The 25,148-nt window shown below is 42.4% G+C and overlaps 1 protein-coding gene across 2 annotated transcripts in view; it reads right to left on the bottom strand.

The window, feature by feature from the left end:
* Positions 1-24,822, bottom strand: part of LOC123431030 (scarecrow-like protein 3) — a 36,479-nt gene extending 11,657 nt beyond the window's left edge. For both annotated transcript variants that reach the window (XM_045114849.1, XR_006623006.1), the window contains exons 1-3: positions 24,660-24,822; positions 24,506-24,575; positions 23,662-23,715 (exon numbers count right to left, since the gene is read on the bottom strand). The gene's annotated coding sequence lies outside the window, so the exon portion shown is untranslated. The remainder of the gene's footprint in view (positions 1-23,661; positions 23,716-24,505; positions 24,576-24,659) is intronic.
* Between the last annotated feature and the right edge of the window lie 326 nt (positions 24,823-25,148).

Raw genomic sequence — 25,148 nt, 5'->3', positions numbered from 1 at the left:
TTGAGCTGCCATCAGTTATGTGGAGCCTAGGAACAATGCCAAACCGCTCCATGGGCTACACACATTTCTTGAAGGTATATGGGGAGGAGGCCATAGTATCTTCTTATATAGAGTATGAATCTCTACATGTCCATGCATACAACAAGGAAGCCACAAATAATCTAGGAAGGACGACATCAATGCCAAAAAAGAAGCCAAGCTCATTGCCCTCGAGTGCACAAATGTCTATCAGCAGAAGTAGCGCATGTACAAAGAGCGTCATGTCCGGGTTTGTGAGTTCAACATCAGCTACATTGTCCTTGTCTCAAGCTGGAGTCCTTGTCTCAAGCTGGAGCTGCCAAAGAACAAGCTCTTCTCGATGGGAGGGACCCTACATCATTCATGAAGCCCTCTACGATGGGGCCTACTTCCGTCACAATGGCAAGACAAGCCAGGTTACGACGCGTCCGTTGAACGTTGCCGAGCTACATCTCTTTTTTGTGAGTTGCCTTTAGCAATCATATTTTTAGCATATATGTTTTAGCTTGATCAAAATAAATTGATGAATAAAAGAATAATTTATATGCTCCCATATCTATCTACTATCTCAATTGCTAAATAAACAACGAACCGCCCTAGAGAGACCTAGAGGTGAAAACAAATGTAACTCTCTGCTCGCCAAGCTCATGGACTACGTCACATGCAACTAAGCTCCCGACGACCAACATAGAGGCTACATCATGTGTTCCCTCTACTTGTCCAGATCCACGGGTTACATTGCCTTTACCGTCCACCCGGTGTTACCGACATGGGGTTGCGTCGATGTAAGACATAATCATGGAAACTAACGGCAGTTCCCTCCCACAGAGCATAACTATGGGAATATGGAGACTCGCTCCTAACATAAACATCAAGAAAAACACCTCATACAATATCATAAGCTTGAACAACTGCAAAACAAGTTTCACACTATTGAATTCGAGTGCTCTAGAAATGTATAAAAATGAATATTTACGGGTATAACCTTGTGAGTGCATCTAGTGCCGCTTAGTAATTTTGGTGGTTTGAAGAATTATAGGTTAAGACACTAATATATTTGTAAGTGTACACATGCTCTATAAGTCACTGAGGAGTTTGAGTTATTCGATGAATATCGAGCCCGAAAAGTGTATGCCTTCGGGTGAAGACTTTCGTCCTTGTTGAAGACTTCGATTGTGAAAAAATTGTGAACGAATTGATATTGCTCATGAAGATATTGAAGATGAGGAATTCGGTGTGTCCCGAAGAAAATACTCTGAAGACTTTGAAGATTCTAGATTTACTCTTTCTGTTTCATTTTCTTTATCCTTGAGTCATAGGAACACCGTACTGTTAAAGGGGGTCGAGGTAAAACTATGGAAAAAATTTCCTCATGATAGTTAACCCAAAGCTACACCTACAAAATCTTCAAAGTGAGGAACATGAGAGACATGAGAAATTTCACAGTTGAAAGTTCCGATTGTTGTCGCGCCATGCACCACTTGTCCCAGATCTTATCCACCCAACAATCATATTATTAAAGGGCATTTATGTCAAATCATGTCGGGATGCTCCGAGGCTATAAATAGCCGCCCCCACAACCACTAGCTGGTTGGCTGCTCCGTGAGAAACTGACACTAGTCATTTAGAGCAACCCAAATTCCTCAGAGTCTTCGAGCGAAAATCATCAAGTGAGGAAATACCCCAAACACCCAAACCCAAACCAAAACCCAAGTGATTGAGCATCAATGAAGAAGTTATTACTGTGTGGAACCGATGCTTGTTACCTTTGAGGACTATGCATCTTCTAGACGGCTAGGCATCATGGTCTAGAGCATCGAGCAGTCAATTGTGGATCGCCGTGTGACCGAGTTTGTGAGGGTTTGGAAGTCTACCCTGAAGACTTGCCACGAGTGTTGGGCGAGGACTATGTGTCCTTAGCTCAAGGAGAATACGGTAGGTACTTTGTGTTCCGGGATTGTGTGTCCTTTGGTTTCAATACCAAGCCACTCCAAACAAAACGTACAAGTGTCACAACTATTGGAACTGGGTCATCAACAACTGTCTTCATCAAGCTACGAGTTATATTTCCTTAACACTCTCATTTTCCCAATTGCATGTTGAAGACTTTCATCTGTAATTTGACTGAAGACTTTCTCTGAATTACTCACCTCAAATTCTTCACCTGCTTATCCTATACTTACGACCTGTGCAAACTGAATCTGTGAAATCACGCTGAGTACTTTGATGTAGACGTTTTTGCACTTCTGACTTTGTACTATTTCCGCTGCACTCAGTTCATGACTCGGGACTTTCCTCACTAGGAATTTCCTCAGTGATGAAATTGTAAAAATTGCCTATTCACCCCCCCTCTGGTCGATATAACGCACTTTCAATTGGTATCACATCAAGGTACTCCCTTGTTCTGTGTGATTTAGGTTTAACCGCTTGGAATTTTAGTTAAGTCGACAGCAGGTATGATCGAGGTTACTGCAGGATGTCCTACCTTCGAACGAAAGGACTTCCCCTACTGGAAGACCAAGATGCAAATGCATCTTCAAGCAATTGACAATGATGTCTAGTATATTGTGCAAAATGGCATTCCATCCATCACTGCTACCGTCTCTGCCGCTGATTCGAAGAAGTTTAAACAACTTGACTCGCAAGTGAAGAATATCATCTGTGGCCACCTGAGCAAAGGTCAGTATGGCAGAGTTAGTGCTTTGGGCACATCTAGGCTTATTTGGGATAGGCTGTCCAAAGTCAATGAGGGAGTCTCAACACAGCGTGACTCTCGTGTCGATGCTCTTCGCAATCCCTTAAATCATTTCAAGAGGCTTGACAATGAAAGCTGCCAAGATATCTTTGATCGCCTCACTGATATCTCAAATGAATTGCAAGCTGTTGGAGCTAGAGACATCACTGACCATGAAGTTGTGAAGAAACTTCTATGATCTCTTGATCCATCATTTGACACACTCGTTGTGATGATCCAAGAACGAAGAGACTACAAGATGCTTGATCCTGCTGATATATTTGAGAGACTCAATACTCATGAATTCCAACAAGAAGAAAATAGAGATCTGTAAGGACCAAGCTATTCAAGACCTTGTGCGTTGAAGGCTAAGGCTGTTTCCTCATTTGAAGAAGAAGATGCGGATTCCAGTCTTGGTGACCCTGAAAAACTTGGACAGGAACTTGCAAAGCTCGTGGGGAAATTTAAAAAGTTCACAAAGCATGGCTAGTTCAGAAAATCTTCAAGAAAAGATATGAGGAAATCAGAATCTTCATCTGAAGACTACAAGAAAAGAACCTGCCACAAATGCAAGAAGTCTGGTCATTACATTGCTGACTGTCCTCGCTGGGTGAAAGAATCAAAGAAGAAGAAATACAAGGATGAAAGTTCTGATGACTCGAAGAAAAATAAGAAATCTTCAAAATCCTCATCTTCAAAGTCCTCATCGCACAAGAATACTAGTTTCAGAAAGGCTCGGGCACTCATTGGCATGGAAATGGATTCTGAAAAAGAATCTCAGGAATGTGATGAAGAGGAAGGTTCTAAAGTGGAGTCAGAATCTGGTGTGGCAAGCCTTGCACTTGCTACCACATTCGTCAGCAAGTCGATCTTCAACCTTGAAGAAAATGGCAACGCCAACTACACTAATGAATATGCTGATGACTTTGCTCCAACCTATTGCTTCATGGCAAAAGGTTCAACGGTACCAAACCACACTTCCTCATCTGATTCTAGTGACTGTGAACCTGATGATTATCAAAAACCTAGTTACTATAAACTTGACAACATTGCCACTAAGCAACAAAGTGCTATTGAAAAGCTTCAGAAACTGCCACACAAAAGCGATGATTAGTTGAATGATGAAATGAATCGTACTCAAGTCCTCATTGAAGATGTTCAAAGTCTTCAGTCTAGATTTGATAGTCTTCAAGATCGCTATGGCACACTCTTGGCTGATCATGATAAACTTTCCTATGAATTTCTTCAAAGGAAGCTTGATCTTGAGAAGTTAAGAATGTCTCATGATGACCTTCAAATGGAAAATGATTCATTACTTCCTCAACAGATCAGTACCACTCAGGTAGAATTCATTCCACCATGTCTGAAATGCATCGAGCGTGAAACTGCTAATTCTTCACCTGAATCATAACATGCTTCTATCACTACAAATTCTTAAACTATTATTGTGGTATCAAATTCTTCACTTGAGGAAACCACAAATGCTACCGACGAAAATGCAGGATTGAAGGAATTGTATGTGACAGGCTTATACAAAAGTCTCAAAGAGCAGATTCTGAATAGGAACCCGAGGAAAGAGGGCATTGCCTTCGAGAGGAAATTGAATGTTGATGGGTCATACTGGAAACCTGAGCAGTACCCCAAAACCTCATGGGTTACTGCTAAAGGTCCTCCCATTGATCCATCTACTCTAACAGGCTTTGCATGTGAAATGTCCTATTCCTCTTATGAGTCATTTGACTCCAACTACAAACTGTTCAAAAATCAATCTGATGAAGTATTTTCTCGATATGTTGGAACTAACTGCAGGAATGGACCTCCCCTGAGGAAAATCTGGGTCCCCAAAAGTTGCTTGGAAAATCTTCAGGTGAATGTCCTCATGACACCACTAGTGAAGAACCAGAACCCCAGATCAAATTCCTCAGGTGGACCAAAGTCTTCCCGAGGATCAAATTCCTCAAATGGTCAAAATTATTCTCATACTCGCACTAATGCTTCTGATATGCACGGAAACCACAAGGGACGTGAATATGAGCATTATTCCTCAAATCATTATGTTCATAAGTCCTCAAAGAATTTCCCTGGGTGGTGAAGAAATCGAACTACTCACTTCTGCAGGACATGTCTCCAGATGAAAGTCATCATCTCAAGAATTTGCTGGAGACCTCAGGAAATTGCTTGATTGGACGCAAGCTAAAACATGTTGAAATGATTATATTTCACACGTCCTCAAATTTACTTTTTATGATGAAATTCTTGTCTGATGAAATTGATATCATATTCTTCAAGTCTGAAGCATATGAGATGGTAAGGAGTACGAGTACTAATTCATCTGCAGGATGACAAACCCAAGAATACAGAGTGGGTTCTCGACACTGGTTGCACAAATCACATGACTCGTGATAAAAGCTTATTGATGAATATACCACTGACTCCATCACCACTAAAGCAAATCACTTATGCTGATAAAGGTAAAAGCAAGGTATTGGGACTTGGTAAAGTGGCTATCTCCAAGGATCGGCACATGGACAAGGTCATGCTTGTAAAATCCCTTGGGTTTAACCTCATGCCAGTCTCAATGCTTTGTGATCTTGATATGATTGTCATCTTTGAAAAATATAGATGTGTAGTCATCATGGAATCTGACAAATCCAAAGTCTTCGAAGGCTTTAGGAGGGGAGACTTGTACATTGTTGATTTTTTCACGGGTCCTCAACCAGCCACGTGTTTACTAGCAAAAACCTCAGAAGGCTGGCTATGGCATCGACGACTTAGTCATGCAGGCATGAGGAACTTTCACACACTGGCAAAGAAGAAGCATGTCATTGGCATCGAATCTATCAAATTCCTCAAGGACCATCTCTACGGTGCTTGTGAGTCTGGAAAAATGACCAGATCCAAACACCCATCGAAGACTATCATGACTACTACTTGTCCTTTTGAATTTCTGCACATGGATCTATTTGGACCAACACATTATGCTACTCTAACCAATGTGACATCCTTATATGGATTTGTCATCGTTGATGATTATTCACGATATACATGGGTGCATATCATTCTGTATAAAACTGAAGTGCAGGAAGTCTTCAAGCGATTTTCCTCAAGGGCCTCGGCTCACTTCGGCATCAAGATGATTCAAAAATATTGGTCTTGATGATTATCTTGATGAACTTGGTATTACTCACGAATTGTCTGCTCCTTATACTCCTCAACAGAATGGCGTCATTGAACGCAAGAACATGACTCTGGTTGAAATGCCACGGACTATGCTTGAAGAATATTAGACTCCTCGTCGCTTTTGGCCTGAAGCAATCAACACTGCTTGCCACATCATCAACAAGGTATATCTTCACAAATTTCTCAAAAAAACCTCAGATGAACTCCTCAGTGACAAGAAACCCAATGTAAGTTATTTCAAAGTCTTCGGTGCAAAATGTTGGATTAGAGATCCTCACCATAACTCAAAGTTTGCACCTAAAGCACATGAGGGTTTTATGCTGAGTTACGGAAAGGACTCGCACACCTACAGAGTCTTCAACACCTATCACAACAAGGTTGTTGAAACTATAGATGTGCGGTTCGATGAAACTAACGGCTTGCAAAGAGAGCAACTGCTTCGTGTGCCAGATAAATTGACTCCTGAGGAAGCTATTAAGCACAAGGCTACTGAAGATATCATTCCTACTGAGGAACAAACCCTTGTTGAAGAAGTCATCCCCAACACTGATGAAACTCAAGCAGGTGCACGTGAGGAAAATGCTACAGATCAAATTCCTCGGCCCAACGAAAGTCTTCAACCAGCTCATCCAAGGATTGCAAATCAAGTGGAAGTTGACAAAATACTCGATGACATCAATGCTCCAGGTCCTCTCACTCGCTCAAAAGCTTCACATTTAGTTAACTTTTGTGGGAATTCCTATTTTGTGTCTATCACAAAACCCTCAAAAGTTGCTGAAGCCTTCATGGAATCTTAGTGGATTCAAGCCATGCAAGATGAACTTTTTCAGTTCAAGCTAAATGACGTGTGGGAACTCGTCAAAAGACCAGATCCTCGCAAACAGAATATCGTCGGCACCAAGTGGATCTACCGAAACAAACAAGATGAGGATGTTCAGGTTGTGAGGAACAAAGCACGACTTGTAGCCCAAGGGTACACACAGGTTGAAGGAATTGACTTTGATGAAACTTTTGCACCTCTTGCTAGACTTGAAGTTATTCGAATATTGCTTGCTTATGCTAACCATCACAATATTACTCTATATCAAATGGATGTGAAAAGTGCATTCCTTAATGGTAAGCTTGAGGAACAAGTATATATTGCTTAGCCCCTGGGTTTTGAAGACCCGAAGCATCCTGACAAAGTCTTGAGACTCAAAAAGGCACTCTATGGCCTCAAGCAAGCCCCTCGGGCGTGGTATGATACATTGAAGGAATTCCTCATGAAGAAAGGCTTCAAACTCGGTTAATTGATCCTACCCTTTTCACAAAATCCTATGACAATGAATTATTCGTGTGCCAAATACATGTCGATGACATTATTTTTGGTTGTACATACAAACATTACAGTGATGAATTTGCCTACATGATGGGTCAAGAATATCAAATGTCCATGATGGGGGAGCTGAAATTCTTCTTAGGTCTGCAAGTTCGTCAACAACGCAATGGCATCTTCATTTCTCAGGAGAAATACCTCAAGGATGTTTTGAAGAAATTCGGCATGCATGAATGCAAAGGCGTCAAGATTCCTATGCCTACCAATGGCCACCTCTGCACTGACGAAAATGGTATAGATTTCGATCAACAGGTATATCGTTCTATGCTTGGCTCTTTATTGTATCTATGTGCATCTAGGCCAAACATTATGCTTAGTGTTTGCATGTGTGCACGTTTTCAAGCAAAACCGAAGGAATCACACCATAAGGTTGTGAAACATATTCTTCGATATCTAACTCACACACCAACACTAGGATTATGGTACACCCAGGGCCGAAATCATCACCTCATTGGATATTCTAATTCTGATTATGCTGGTGACTGTGTGGATCGCAAGTCAACATCAGGCACATGCCATTTCCTTGGACGATCCTTAGTATGCTGGTCCTCAAAGAAGCAGAACTCTGTATCACTCTCCACTGTTGAAGCTGAATACATTGCTGCTGGATCTTGGTGTGCTCAACTGCTATGGATGAAGCAAACCCTGAGAGACTACAACATCAACATGAAGAATGTGCCCCTCTACTACGAGAATGAGAGTGCAATCAAGATCGCCAACAACCCAACACAACACTCAAAGACCAAGCACATCCAGATTCGTCATCATTTTCTTCATGACCATGTGAAGACTGATGGCCAGCTAGCAGATATCTTCACAAAGCCCTTGGATGAGAGAAGGTGTGTGAGCTAAATATCCTAGAGTCTTCAAATGTTTTGTAAACATGCACACATCCTAACACTTATGCAAATTTTATGACTTAGATGTGCAACACACGAAGTAACGATTTGGCTCAATCAATGAAGAATATCACTCTAAGTGTGAAGAAATTAATGAAGAATTTGGTTCTCATGGCCGTACAACAATTGTACACGGTGCTTGAAATCATCATTCTTATATCATGGGTCACGCCACCACCAAACTTTGAAATTCTTCAAAATTGAAAATTTTCAATCTGAGACTTTTCACAAATTCTTGAAATTTTTCAAAGTCTTCAAAATTTTCAAATTCTTCAAAAACTTTCTATGATGACCTTCAAAAAATTTCAAAATCTGCCAGGCGTGACACTGCTCATGTAATGCCTGATGAAAATGCTCCTTCACCAATGTCTTCAAAGGTGAAGAAAATGACTCTTCCATCTGCATCGGACGTGAAGAAAACAAAAGTTGCTGAGAAGAAAGCTAAGAAGAGAAAGGTATGAACACCTTCAAAGTCTTCTGAGGCAAAACGCCTGAAGACTCTGCCTACCACATTATCAGCTCCAGTGGATGCGAATCCCCTCAGTGTTGCACCATCATACATCATAGTACCATTTGGTGAAGAGCACATTATTCCATAACAGGATGAGGAAATGGATGACAACCGCTCTGCTGCATCCACACCAATAGATGAGGAAATTCAAGCTGATCAAATTCCTTAAGTCTCAACACCTCCTCCTCAAAACCCATAAATGACTGCTGAAGAAAAGGAGGTCGATGAAGACATTGGCAGCAACACACATGTTATCAATGATGAGTTTTGGGAAAAGGCTCACGCAAAATCGCCAACGACAGCTCAAATTCCTCAAAGTCCTGCTGCTACAGAAATTCTGACTAGATCTGGAGAAAAGATCTCACATGTGAAATCAACACCAGACCAAGAATCAACTTCATCAGCTGAAGAACCTGAAAAGGAAACCGTTGTACCAGAAACTACATGTGCTCCTTCGGCACAACAAATTACTCAAATTGAAAAACAAGCCCCTAGTGAAAATGCCTCATCAAAGGATAAAGATACCACTGCATAAACTGCAATTGTGGTTACAAATCTTGAATCTGCAATTGTGGTCGCCAAAAATCCTCAAGATGATGAAATTTAACATCACAATCTTCAACTAAAGCCTCATCATCCCTTCTCAAAGAGGACAAAGTTTCTGAAGGCATACTTCTATGATGAACATCATTTCTTCACTAGAGAAATTCCTTACGATAGGCTCCGTATCAGGCACAAAAAGTTTTGGACCAGAACTCAACTTAATTACTATGTTGTTATGCTTTGTGGGAAAATGAAGATATTTCAGCACACGCACATTCCTCATTGTGATATGGAGGAAATTCCCTTCTTCACCCCAGTACTGAGTATTCTTCATGAAGCCGGGCTATTGCCATTCTACGCATATATTGATGACTTGAATACAGATATTCTTCTTCAGCACTATGCCACACTGCATATCTCAGGTGACCCCAAAACATCAACTCTTGGGTCTTGGACTGGATGACACAGCACACTCACTACAAAGCTCCAGCCACAGAATTGCTTCGTGCTTTACCAATCTCAATTCCTTCAGATGGAGCAATTGACCTGTATGATGAAAGAGAGCTATCAAATCAGCTAATGGAGGTCCTAATGAAAGCTTTGGCTCCGGGCCAACCTCCAAGGACTAGATTCCTGGTGAAGGACCTTAAATATGTGCCCAGAACTGTCTACAGAATATTGGCATATTCCATTGCACCTATCAAAAGGCATGATAAGGAAGAAGATGTTGTTGGAATCATGAAGAACATCGTGTTCAACTTCATTCATGGCATCAAAATAAACCTTCACTATTTCTTCTTGAGGACTTTGGCTGACATTGCTTTATCACCATTTGAGCTAAAGATTTATGTGCCTTGGATCATGAGATTCATCAGGAACAGATCCACCATCAACTACCAAGCTGACTATCAAAATCACCTCGGTTATTGATGAAGGAAATCTTTTGAACAAGTTGAGTGCAAAGGCAAGTCAGTGATTGATGAAGGAAATCAGCCACTGTATGGTCAATTTTGCAAGGCTGCCTCCTAATCCTCATATGATGACACTGCCACTCAAGAATTTGATGGCAGAGCAAAACCTCCAAGCCCACTGCCCCAAGGGTGATGATTAACAAAGAGCTTCTCCTCAGTGTTCACCAGAAAGTCAATCACAACCATAAGTGGGTGAAATGCGAGTTTGGCTCCATTGTGAAAACCCTCAATGATACTCAAAATGATGTGAAGAAAAATCACCATTATCTTCATTAGGTATTTGATCGCACTTGGGCGATATTGTCTCACCTGAAGACTGCAAAGGAACTTGAAGAATTGGAATTCACTCGGGACTTTGATTGGTCATGGCCACCAAAGAAGAAATTCAAGAATATTCCAATTCCTAACCTCGCGACAACTCATTTTCTTCATTCCGCACTGCTGATTCAGATGAAAAACCTGCGGATACTGCAACTGGCCCAACAAGGAAGTCTGACTCTAAAAATGCGTGCGCCTCTCCTTCAACACAGAAGTGAAGTTCTTCATGGGCGTTAGTCCTCGGTTTCGTCCCATTTCATCACTTGATGACAAAGGGGGAGAAATCTGAGAGTTAGACTTCAAGCGGGTTACATTTATGGGCTTATAAACTTTATTAAGTTAAAAATTCTTGGTTCCTGTGAAGTTTTTGATGTAATGAGTTGTAACTTAAGCCTGATGGTGTTCTGACACTTTTTGAACGTTTTTCCACGCATGCTTATTCCTCAAGTTAATTAATGCATGCATGGTGAATTTCGTCAGACACCATTTTTCACCAGGCATTTCAAATTCCTCATACTATATGTCAAATGCAAGCAGGAATTACAAGATACAGGGGGGATCTCCGTGATATATATCATCAATGTGCATTTGTTGTTCAAAGAAAATTCCTCAACACATGCACATCTTCAGAGGGAGTTTCTCCGTATCTTGCCTTCAAATTCCTCAAACTCAGTACTTACATTTCATATTATTATCCCTGTTGAAAACTTAACCTACTTGTCATCAACCACCAAAAAGGGCGGACTGTAAGTGCATCTAGTGCCCCTTAGTGATTTTGGTGATTTGAAATATGCTCAATAAGTCGCTGAGGAGTTTGAGTTATTCGACGAATATCGACCCCTAAAAAGGTATGTCTTCGGGTGAAGACTTTGGTCCTTCTTGAAGACTTTGATCGCGAAGAAATTGCGAAGAAATTGATATTCCTCATGAAGATATTGAAGATGAGGAATCCGGTGTGTCCCGAAGAAAATACACTGAAGACTTTGAAGCTTGAAGATTTACTCTTTCTGTTTCATTTTCTTTATCCTTGAGTCATAGGAACACCGTACTATTAAAGGGGTCGAGGTAAAACTATGGAAAGAATTTCCTCATGATGCTCAACCCAAAGCTACACCTATCAAATCTTCAAAGTGAGGAACATGAGAGACATGAGGGCTTTCAGAGTTGAAAGTTCCGATCGTTGTCGCTCCATGCGCCACCTGTCCGAGATCTTATCCACCCAACGGTCATATTATTAAATGGCATTTATGTCAAATCATGTCGGAATTCTCCCACGCTATAAATAGCCGCCCCCCACAACCACTAGCTGGTTGGCTGCTCCGAGAGAAACTGACACTAGTCATTAAGAGCAACCCAAATTTCTCAGAGTCTTCGAGCAAAAATCATCAAGTGAGGAAATACCCCAAACACCCAAACCCATACCAAAACCCAAGTGATTGAGCATCACTCAAGAAGTTATTCCTATGTGGAACCGACGCTTGTTACCTTTGAGGACTGTGCATCCTCCACACAGCTAGGCGTCATGGTCTAGAGCATCCAACAGTCAATTGTGGATCGCTGGGTGACCAAGTTTGTGAGGGTTTGGAAGTCTGCCCAGAAGACTTACCACGTGTGTTGGGCGAGGATTGTGTGTCCTTAGCTCAAGGAGAATGCGGTAGTGACTGTGTGTCCTTTGGTTTCATTACCAAGCCGCTCCAAACCAGATGTACAACTGTCACAACAGTTCGAACTGGGTCATCAACAAATGCCTTCATCAAGCTACTCGTTCTATTTCCTCAACACTCTCATTTACTCAACTGCATGTTGAAGACTTTCATCTGTATTGTTTGAAGAATTTGACTGAAGACTTTCTCTGAATTCCTCACCTCGAATTCTTCACCTGAGTTATTCTTCACCTCCTTATCTTGTACTTGTGACCTGTGCAAACCGAACCTCTGAAACCACGCTGAGTACTTTGTTGTAGACGTTTTTGCACTTCTAACTTTGTACTATTTCGACTGCACTCAGTTCATGACTGAGGACTTTCCTCACTAGGAATTTCCTCGGTGATGAAATTGCAAAAATCGCCTATTTACTGCCCCCCTCTAGTCGATATAACGCACTTTCAAACCTAGGTCATTCTATCTTTTCAGACTACTCCATATCTACATCCATTCACAGTCTACCGCCGCCATCAAGGAGGGCTCCTTTTCACTTCCTCGAAGAATCCAAAAACATGGAATTCCACGAGAACCATCATGGAAATACCCGGATGGCGCACCTTAATCCATAGAAGGCCAATCCAGGATCCTTCAAAATCAGTAGCCTCTTGCAATACATTCACGTGATTCACGACTCTTTAACAAGGTCAATTATAGCTCACACGCAAACGTCTACCACGCGCGGCTCCACATTGACCCCGGTATCTAGAGAAGGACCTTTTCCATCCGCTGCAACAAGGGTACAACCATACTCAGTATCTCCTCGCGAGAGACGATGTCCATCTCTGGGAAAATACTTGCACACAATAAGGGAATCAGGAAGCCCCTAACATAAAACTTCTCCACACAAATTGAGGAGGAGGAAACTTACATACGTTTTGCACAGCTTCATAAAGATTTTTATCACGCAAGTACAAATTGGTTCTCCAACTCCAGGGAAGCTTGTCAACGGACCTTTTGAATGGAATCCGCCTCCACAACATCTAATGCATGATCGTGAGCCTCTATAGTAGCCAGGTCGGTTCTAAGCGACACGGGGCACTGCTGGAGAACAGCCTTTGCACATCGCTGCTCTTTGATAAGGTCACATATGTTGGAAGTGATCTTTTAGTTGGACTTTGCTAGTGACTTCGCCCCGGGCAATGACTCCAAACACGAATGGGCCTCTCAAAGATCTACACTATAGATTGTGCATATCATTGGCCTCTTTCCAGGCCAGTCATAACCATTGTGGCATTTCATTGTATTGTTGTTTTGCTACTTCATAAAAAAGAGATATTGATGTCAGCTGCAAGCTTAACACACAATAAGGTAGCATAGGCAACTGTACTCATTGATGTGATCAGCAATGACTTTCTCCATGACAAAGGTCTGGGACCTCAATTCAACTAGCAACCATCGAAGCTCTTCAGCCTCAGCTTTAATCTGGTCCTTCCGCTGATGCAACACTCGCTGAAGGAAAGCAAGTCAAAGATCCATGCTTGAGGGCTAACAATTATAAAGAGCAAAGTTCTATGCGGAACCACACTCAAGGCTTGGGTCCTAATGGGTGTAGGAAGCACTACTATCATAGATTACCTCCATCCTAGGCTTGATTATTTGCCCAAGTCTCCTGAAACATTTTCTAAGGCCCGGGTGTGCTTGTTGCTCTCCCGTAAAGTGGCTTCCATCTCCCCGGACATGAAAGGACTGTCAGCTTCCTATTCAAGCATAAAGGAATGGCTGATAGATGGTGTGGCCCCAGAACAGGTCTCTCGCTCCGATGAAGCCCCCACCACTTCAGTAGTAGCCAGGAAGGAGAACTCGCGAGTGCCCATGCATGTGGTCCCTTTCCATATCTCATGGCAGGCGAACACTCTCCGTTCCCCCACACAGCATGCGGGCTCTAATGCAAGGTTGTTGTCAGCCTCAAAGGGCCTCATGACAGGCCATACTATGCGCCTCACAAAATGGAAGGAGGATGATCATGGGAAGGAGCACCTGTGGATGCTATCGGTTCACAAATTTATTCTTTCGTCGAGGCAACGTGCAACAATGCTTTAGCATCACGGTACCGGAGAAGAGGAGATGACTCAAAATAATGATAAGGGCATACTTGGTAGTGGTTTCTAAGCTCCAGCCTTGGGGCATTGTCGTGAAACCTTAGAACAAAAAGGGAAGAACACATTTTAATTTATCGCATCAGCACGCAATGTCGATGGGCGCGTCTCAAATGAAATGAAATGTTTCGACAATGGGCGAGTGGAGACTTCTAGTCAGGGCTCTAGCGCTGACAGGATTCTCCGGAGGGGTCCCAACGACCTCCTTTCGTACCTCTGCCACGATGATAGGCTAGGTCAATTGGACCACCAATGACTCCCTATGGGCCCCTGCGTTGCTTGTGGCCGTCGCCGACGAAGTGTACATCCTCTTCATTCCCTCCCGTGGTTTCTTGAAAAGAGTCATGGTATGTGTAGGATGCTGCTGCAGCATACATGCTAATACCGCAGAGACCTCGTGAATAGGTTGGGGGCTCCGAGACAAAGTCTTTGAGAGATTCAGCATGGGTAGAAAGGAAATGTGAATCAATCGGGTGAAAGTGCCCACGTAGTAAAGCAAGAAAATTGCACTGACCTCGCTAAGACGGTTACCCCCAATGAAAGGGTTATACCAAGACCTCCAAGAAGATATCATACATGTGTATGTAGTTCACAAAGTGCATATGTGAATTCAACTTGGAATATGAGACCTTGTAGCTATTGAGACGGATGGGGTCATTCCGACCTTTGTACTCATACATTGGAGCTCCTCCCATACCACGAGCTAGATGTTCCTCTCTATCCATGGCTTCAAGATCTTCATACATGTAAGTTTGGTGTCCATGAGCTCGCAGATCACCTCCACCAACTTAGTGCCTTCCATGGAGAGCTCGGCCACCAAGCTCCAAGAATGCTGCTCCCGGGGCAGTTTGTTTGTCAAAACAGGTAAGCATGTCTCTGTATGAGTCGTCGGGAGGTCTATAGCATAAAATCATTCTCATTACCATGACTCTGCCATCTGTGGCATCAGTAGCTTGAAGTATCCGAAGCTCGTATGAGGTTGAATGACCGATCCACCACAATTCGGAATCCAACCATTCTCCTTGTGAGGTGTCACCTCAAAGAAATAGCACCAGAAGGCCAAAATGTGGCGTTGTCCCAAGAAAGCACTCGCACATGGTAATGAGACATGCAAGCTGTAAAACCTCGTTTGGCATGAGATGATGGAGGTGTCACCCATAGTAGGTCAAAATCTCTGAGACAAAGTTGTGTATTAGGAGAGATAGGCTGCAATAGATGAAATTATGGACAACCAAATTCCAATGTTGAGGCCCCGAGACCTTGTCCGATGGCCACATGGAGAGCCATGAAAAAACACTTAGTTTGTGCAAAAAATCCACGTACAACCAATCCCTCTAGATTACTGAAGTTGGTCATAGAATACCTCCAGTTCACCGGTCCCTTGGGCCAAGCAACCATCCTAGTTGGGGGAGGAGACGGGGAACTTGAGGATTCCACAGCCAAGATGCCCCCGCGGTGAGTCTCCGTGTCGCTCCCAGTCATCATGACTACCCTCGGTCTATAGTTTTCCCCCACATTGGAGGAAACATCTTAGGATAATTAGAGGAAGGGGATGTGGTATTAGCGCTTACCTTCCTTGATTTATAAACGCATGTGCGAACACAAACCGGCGGTATGACTCCTAAAGATTGTGCCGAAACAAGGAGCAACACTTGGAATGTTGGATCAGGAGTCGGGCGCAAAACTTCCACTACCACGTAGTTTGGGCCTTGGCATCCATGTGGCCGAGTGCCTCTTTAGCAGCCAAGTTGAGGGATCATTGTTGAGGAAATCGTTAATTGGTAGCTACTCGGTTGGCTAGCGAGTAGGGGACTAATAGGATAATTGGCAAGTTAATCGGCCAATTAATCAGATAATCGAGCGATTTATCAGTTAATTGGCTACTCGGTGGCCCAATGAGTATGGATTCGTCGACAAGTTAACTAGTTAATCAGACGAACTCTTGAACATGGTGAGGGATACTATGCGGGGACATTCTTGCAAGCAATGGACATAATGGTCTCGCGACTTCAAGCCGGACAAGATGAAGGTTGTGAACCTAGGGGCTCAGGGCCAAAGACCCAAGAAATCACTATGTCTGTAACATTACACTAAAACCCAGAATTTTTAAGATGGACTACGAGGCCACACATGCGCCGATCCCCAAAAATGCTAGAAGCCGTGAAAACGTTGATGCTCTGGATATATGAGGATCCTGTCCGGGTTCTCGTCCCCCAATATACTAAAACATTCCAACTCAAGACACACTCATGTGCTATTGACGGTGTGATACACCATAGTGGCTTGCTTAAGGGAAGCCCACCATAGGTCTAGCATGGCATAAAAGGACAATAGGAGGTAGCGCGAAGGCCTGGAAGGAGATCACAATCATCTTGGAATGTAATCCAAGCAAGGCGGCGGCTGAAGGTTGGTTAGATTCATGTAAACCCTAGCCCTCATCATATATATATAAGATGGGGGATCAGGGTTAGCAAGGGCATCTACCCTCATGGAAACATACTCTCGATACTGACATATCATCCCCCCCCAATTGTAACCCTCTCACGAGGTACTTCAACATAAATACAAAACAAAAGAAGGATGTAGGGTTTTACTCCTCAAGGGAGGCCTGAACCTAGGTAACTTCTTCGTGCGATCTCCGATCTGGTACTCTCGTCCATGTTCGTCACCCTATCGATGGTACCGATGGTTTCACCTACCGTAATTTAGTATACCAACTGTGAATAAGTCAACTACAATCCCGAACCAAATGGAGGAGGCACGCCCATGTTAAGTCTAGATACATAACATGCAAATTTAGTGCTGGGGATACATGCAACTAATCACATGGCCAAATCTTAGTTTCATGCCCCGAGTGGAATAGAATTCCAATATGCACATCAACAGAAAAAACATGAACTAAAGGACATTTTCATGAATTTCTATGAGACATGTTATCACTAGAAATATAACATGTTATCTTCAAAATGGAAAACTATGGGAACTTCAAATTGTGAAGAAGATTAAGCATGATATAAGACCTCCATCTTATTATTTCATCTAAATTCTATAGCACTTCATGAATTCTCATTGTATATTAATTTCCTTTGATCTTGTATAAACGGATTATTAGAGACCATCCTCGTTATGCATTTTATTACGGATATGTCTTAATAAATTCAAATCATCTAAAGTCCCATCATCAACTATTCAATGAATGGAACCCAGCGATGAGAATGGGTATGTATTGTCATTGGTTCACTTCTTTGCAAATGGAAAACTATTGACACATTGTAAATAATAGCAATGCCTTAACACGTGTATGTTGTTGAAATCTGGGATGGGCCTTATGCCCATAAGAGAATTTCAGAAATCTCCAAGGGGCCATGTAGGTGGTGGCATGACAAGGTGGTGGTGGGAAGTTTATGCCCACCCCGCCAGTGGAGAAGAAGTTGGACCCCTTGATCAGATCACCTCTGCCTCACACGCTTGTTCCTTTGTTGTTGCTGCCGCCGGTGACTCCGTCCCATTCACCGCGTACATGGTTGGCGGGAGAGCAGGCCTCCGAAACCCTGCCTCTCTGGTTCCTGTAAAGGAGAGGGGCGATTAGGTTTTTGGGGACCGAACACGCGACTGCTTGCCTCCATCCGTCTACTTCGTCTACGTCCGCGTCGCCCTCGTCATCGCCATGTCTTCACCAAGCGAAGCTGGTCGTCTCGTCCGCGAGAAGTCCGAAGCCGAGAAGAAGGCAGTAGAGGATGCCGCCGCCGCCACCGCTGCTGCTATGGCCAAGTGGCCGATCAAAGGGTATAACTCGTCTATCCCGCTCCTGTTTATTTTAGCCCTAGTAGTACTAGCTATATGCGTAGTATTTGCTAGTTTGCTCCGTGATCAGTATGTCATGAATCTAGTCAATGCCATGTTAGTAATTATTTCATGGATTAATCTACTCGGAAAATTGTCTATTTACTCAACAATCCAAAAACCTAATGTGTGTAGTAATTTTTCGAGTAATGGTTTTGCTGCTGCACTGAAACCGGATAAGTTTACCGGTACTTATTTCAAGCGTTGGCAAACGAGAACCACCTTATGGCTCACGGCTATGAATGTGTTCTGGGTAGCCCGTGTCACTCGTACGAAAACGATCACTCCTGAACAGGAGAAGATGTTCGCGGATGCCACCGTCCTATTCCGAGGAGCAGTTATAAGCGTGATCGGAGATAAGCTGGTTGATGCATATTTACATATGCATGTTGCCAAAGAGTTGTGGGAGGCGCTCGAATCTAAATTCGGGGCCACAGATGCTGGGAGCGAGATGTATGTTATGGAGCAGTTCCATGATTACAAAATGGTTGAGAACCGTTCTATACTGGAACAAGCTCATGAGATAATATGCATTGCTAAAGAACTTGAGGTTCTAAAATGCAATTTACCGGGCAAATTTGTCGCGTGGTGTATAATTGCTAAGCTCCCTAATTCCTGGAGGAACTTTGCTACTACTTCGAAACATAAGAGGCGTGAATTCTCAATAGAGGACATCATCGGCCATCTGAGTGTTGAGCAGAACTTGAGAGCAAAGGACTCGCACGGAAAAACGATCGAAGGTCCTTCTACTGCCAACATGGTACATCAAAGGAACTTCAATTCCCACAAGCCCGAGGGGAAGAATTATGTCCAACAGAATACCGACTTTAAGAAGAAGGGTAAGAAGACCTTCAAGAAGAACAAGAAGGGAGATGGCTTCTTTAATTGTGGTTCCGAGGAACATTGGGCCAATAAGTGCCCAAAAAAGTACAAGAAGCCGGGGCAGGACTCCAAGTCTGCCAATATGATTGTGAGCAACAATGAAAGTGTTGCATCTGGGTATGGTAATTTGTTTACTGTATTTTTGGTTTGTCAACCCACCGATTGGTGGGTAGACATAGGTGCAAATATTCATGGGTGTGCTGACATATCATTGTTCTCTTCTTACGAGGTCACAAGCCAAGGGTCCTTATTGATGGGGAATGGCGCGAGTGCTTCTGTTATTGGTGTTGGCATGGTCGATTTGAAGTTTACTTCGGGAAGGATCGTGCAGCTAAAGAACGTGCAACATGTCCTCACCATCAAGAAGAATCTTGTTAGTGGCTCCCTTCTGCCTAGAGAAGGGTGTAAGTTGGTCTTCGAGTCTCATAAAGTAGTTGTTACGAAATATGGACTTTTTGTTGGAAAAGGTTATGAATGCGGAGGTCTGTTCCGCTTTTCCCTTGTAGATTTTTGTAATAAAGTCGTGAACAATATTCATTCGAGTGTTAATGAATCTGAAGTTTGGCATTCATGTCTTTGTCACATAAGTTTCGGTGTTATCTCGCGGCTAGCAAAACTGAATTTAATCCTGAGTTTCACTTTAGCCCAAGGTTCTAAGTGCCATTTGTGTGTGCAAGCAAAGCAACCTCGCAAGCCTCACAAGGCTGCAGAGGAGAGACACTTGGCGCCATTAGAACTCATACATTCTGATCTTTATGAGATGAATCATGTGCTGTTAAAGGTGGAAAGAAATATTTCATGATATTGATAGATAATTCCACTAGATATTGCTATATGTATCTGTTAAATACTAAAGATGAGGCTCTACACTACTTTAAAATCTATAAGGCAGAAGTTGAGAATCAACTTGAAAAGAAAATTAAACGAGTCCGGTCTGATCGTGGTGGAAAGTACTTTTTGTGCGGAACACGACATTATTCATCAGAGCACGCCTCCCTATTCACCTTAGTCAAACGGGGTTGCTGAGCGGAAAAATCGTACTCTAACTGATTTGGTTAACGCCATGTTAGATACATCGGGTTTATCTAAGGCATGGTGGGAGGAGGCTATATTGACTGTGTGGCATGTCCTGAATAAGGTTCCTACAAAATATAATGAAGTCACTCCCTATGAGGAGTGGTCAAAGAGAAGGACGATGCTCTCATACTTACGTACTTGGGGCTGCTTGGCAAAAGTGAATGTGTCGATCCCCAAAAAGCGTAAGCTTTGACCAAAGACTGCGGACTGCGTTAATTTGGGTTACGCTAAGAATAGCGTTGGCTATAGATTTCTAGTAGTGAAATCTGAGGTACCTCACGTGATGGTCGGTACAATTATGGAGTCGAGGGATGCTACATTCTTCGAGGATATTTTTCCCATGAGAGATATGAAAAGCACTTCTAGACAGGAATCTGAGGAAACTCCTGAGCCTGCCATTCCTATGGAATATTATGAACAAACACATGATGAAAATCCTAAGGAGGATGACGAGGAATCCTTGGTAGGGGCAAGAGACAAAGGACTGCAAAGACTTCTGGTGATGATTTCTTCGTATACCTCGTGGATGATAATTCCACTTCTATTTGAGAAGCGTGTGCGTCTCCAGATGCTAATTACTGGAAAGTTGTGGTCCGTAGCGAGATGGATTCCATCATGGCTAATGGGACATGGGAAATTACCGATCGTCCCTACGGTTCCAAAGCATTGTGATGCAAGTGGGTGTTCAAAAGGAATCTTAGGCCCGATGGTACGATTGAAAAGTATAAGGCTAGGCTTGTGGCCAAGGCCTATGCCCAGAAAGAAGAAGAAGATTTCTTTGATACTTATTCACCTGTGGCTAGACTGACCACCATTCGAGTACTACTCTCATTGGCGGCCTCGCATGGTCTTCTCGTTCATCAGATGGACGTTAAGACGGATTTCCTGAATGGAGAGCTAAACGAGGAAATCTATATGCAACAGCCAGATGGCTTTGTGATAGAAGGTCAGGAAGGAAAGGTGTGTAAGTTGCTGAAATCTTTATATGGTCTGAGACAAGCACCTATGCAATGGCATGAGAAGTTTAATACAACACTGACATCTTTTGGCTTCGTTGTTAATGAAGCTGACAAATGTGCATACTATCGCCATGGTGGGGGCGAAGGAGTTATATTGTGCTTGTATGTTGATGACATACTGATATTTGGAACCAACCACAAAGTGATTGAGGAGGTTAAGTCTTTTCTGTCTCAAAAATTTGAGATGAAGGACCTTGGGGTGGCTGATGTTTTCTTGAACATCAAGCTTTTGAGAGATGATGAGGGTGGGATTACACTTCTGCAATCCCACTATGTTGAGAAGATTTTGAGTCGCTTTGGATATTCAGACTGCAAAATTTTTCAAACACCATATGATCCTAGTGTGCTGATTCGAAAGTTCAAAGGCACACCTATAGATCAATTGAGATTCTCTAAAATTATTGGTTCGCTTATGTATCTAGCTAGGGTAGCGAGGCCTGACATCGCGTTTGCTGTGAGCAAACTTAGCCGGTTTGTTTCCAATCCGGACGATGTTCATTGGCGTGATGTTGAAAGAATCATGCGCTACATGAAAGGTACTGTCAACCATGGACTTCACTATATGGGATACCCATCGGTACTTCAAGGGTATAGTGATGCGAACTAGATCTCTAACGCTGATGAGATGAAGGCCACTACTGGGTATATATTTACTCTTAGAGGTGGTGCTGTTTCCTGGAAGTCTTGCATGCAAACGATCTTAACGAGATCAACAATGGAAGCAAAATTAACATCATTATACACATCTGGTGTCGAAGCAGAATTTCTTCGAGATCTTTTGATGGACTTACTTGTGGTTGAGAAGCCGGTTCAGGCTATCCTTATGAACTGCGATAATCAGACAGTTATTGTCAAATTGAAGAGTTCAAAGGACAATATGAAGTCCAACAAACATATAAGAATGAGATTGAAGTCTGTCAGACGTCTGAGAAACTCCGGAGTGATAGCGTTGGATTACATCGAAATGGCTAAGAATCTGGCAGATCCCTTTACTAAAGGGCTATCACGTGTTGTGATAGATAGTGCATCGAGGGATATGGGTATGATACCCACATGAGTTGCCATGGCGGTAATCCAACCTATATGATCGGAGATCCCGTGAAGTAGGACTTGGAAAAACAAGCCAATGGTGAACTGAGGAGAGTAATTTTACTAACCCACTCCGTTAGAGATGCAATGCTCTTGGATACTATATGGTAGGATGACTACTGTCTTAATGTGTTCTAAAGCTTATGTGTAAGCAAGATGATGTCTTACAGAGCGATCTTTGGAGGAACACACCTATATATATGAGCCTAACTGCTGGTCACAGTCTATGAGATTGGTGTGATCTCTAGTAAACTCATGAATAAGCCAGGAGTGTGACTAATATGCTCCACCCGAGGGGTCAGCCTTCGGTAGCCTAGTACTAGTAAGACTTGTGGTGAAGCTTCTTTACGTCAAACTGACAATTCAAGGCATAGTCCATTGTTCAGTTGTAAAGGGGTGTAGCTGCTTGTTCTAGGTGAAGCTCAACCTTAAAAGGTCTTCACTGAAATGCTAGTATATCAAAACAATGATTGGAACGAAGGAACACGATGTGCCCTTGAGATCTGGTGGGGGATTGTTGAAATCTGTGATGGGCCTTAGGCCTATAAGAGAATTTCAGAAATCTCCAAGGGCCCATGTAGGTGGTGGTATGACAATTTGGTGGTGGGAAGTTTAGTCCCACCCCGCTAGTGAAGAAGAAGTTGGACCCATTTATAATGGTCTCTCTTCTACATGCTATTGGAGAGTGGGAAGAGAAGAGGCCCTTGCGCACTCCTCCTCCGCCGCCCACCACGCCACGCCCCGTCTCGCCGCGGGTTGCGGGAATGAGCCGAGCCGAGCTCATACCTACGCGCTTATTTTTGTCCGTCAGGAACGGAGAATACGTAACGGATGCGCCACGATCTGAGACATCGGATCGTGTGCTGTTACCGACTCGGGCGTGGGTTCAGCCCAAGTCTCTCCACCCGACCGCCAATATAAGCAGGGCTAATGCCAACCCCGCCTCTCCGGTTCTTGTACGGGAGAGGGGAAATTAGGTTTTTGGGAAGCGAACACGCGACTGCTCACCTCCGTCCGTCTGCTTCGTCTACGTCCGCGTCGCCCTCGTCGTCACCATGTCTTCACCAAGCGAAGCTGACCGTCTCGTTCGCGAGAAGGCTGAAGCCGAGAAGAAGACAATAGAGGATGCTGTCGCCGCTACCACTACTGCTACGGCCAAGTGGCCGATCAGAGGGTATAACTCGTTTATCTCGCTCATATTTATTTTAGCCCTAGTAGTAGTAGCTATATACGTAGATGGTTTTGCTATATGCGTAGTATTTGCTAATCTTCTCCGTGATCAGTATGTCATGAATCTAATCAATGCCATGTTAATAATTATTTCATGAATTAATCTACTTGAAAAATTACCTATTTACTCAACATCTGTGCTGCTACATATTACAAGGATAAGAGCCACGTACCCAAGTGATGGGGTTTTCTTCGTCAAAAGTGTTCCCCGTGAAGGAACCGACCCCCTACAGGAACGGCAACACCACTGTAAGTATTATGGTATACTTGATGCATCGATATATGAATGTTTGCTTGTTACCCTAGCAAATAATCCCTTCACTTTTGTTGTGGTTATTTCGTTTGGGAGTATAGAATAATAAATTAAACACTTCTTTTTGTGCGTCTAGATTTTCATGGACTATGCATTTTGCACGATCCAAGGGCTAGTATGGCCGTTGCCTCAAATAAATAAGGATGTACATACTTATGGAATATACTCATTAAAATCAGGTTAAACGAGGTAAACACTTAATTACTAAAATGTTCATTGGAATAAATATAATACTATACTCTATTTAAAACGGATATTTATTATGGGCATATAATTATTGAATATTTAAGTAATAATTTAATGATAGCAATCTCAACATGGAAATTTATATATTTGAGGCATTCATTTATGAGATATCCAGATTCAACAACTTTAAATGTGCAATTCGATATATATTGTAAATGGACTATGGGGATCTTTCTCTTTCAAGGAAAATCTTTTTGTGGATGTATCCTATTAAAATCAAATCATCTAAAGATCTATCACAATAATGCACTAAAAACACTAGAAGTCGTCCATAAGGATAGTTGACCCAGACAACGGAAAACAATAAGAGCTTTTTTCAATAGGTTTACAATAACCAAAATTGGGGTGACTTTGGTAAGGTGAATCCAACCTACTCTAAAACTTGTAAACTATAACAAATAACTTTCAGCTAAATTTTAGAAACTCCCAACTAAATTTCGTAAATTTAAACGACTTACCAGTTAACAGCCGTCTGAGACAAATCGAGATGGAGGTCTTTAAAATCACCAAAAATATCTTCAGGAGAATCTATTAAGAACAACACTTACATAATGTTAAAAAAGGCGATAAATATCCATAAGGACTGATCTATATGGAGTAAGAAATTCACACCTTTCTCCTTGCAATGGTAAGTGATAGATAGAACAAAGAGGGAGGAAGGGAGGGTCAGAGAGAGCTTGTGTGTATGAGAGAGCAATATGGAAGTAAATAAGGTAAGGGAGGGTCAGAGAGAGCTTGTGTGTATGAGAGAGCAATATGGAAGTAAATAAGGAACTGTGTGTGGATATACTCATGAAACACATATATACTCATTAAAAGGATACATATAGTAATTCAAAGCCGCTATATATATACTCATTACAAACATACATACTTACTAAAAGTGTATATATACTCATTAAAAGCCACTATATATACTCATTAAAAGCATATATATGTATATACTGAGTAAAAGCACCATTGATAAGGTAGACATTTTATAAAAATATTCCTTCATTAAGAACAAGATTGTTTATAAGATATACATTTAATTATGAAAATATTTTAGTAAACATTAAATGGTAATAATTTAACAAATGTATATATATTGGAGACATTAAT

Source organism: Hordeum vulgare, chromosome 2H (genome assembly GCF_904849725.1).
Source record: "Hordeum vulgare subsp. vulgare chromosome 2H, MorexV3_pseudomolecules_assembly, whole genome shotgun sequence".
NCBI classification, from domain to species: domain Eukaryota; kingdom Viridiplantae; phylum Streptophyta; class Magnoliopsida; order Poales; family Poaceae; genus Hordeum; species Hordeum vulgare.
This window is presented reverse-complemented; position numbering and strand designations above follow the sequence as displayed.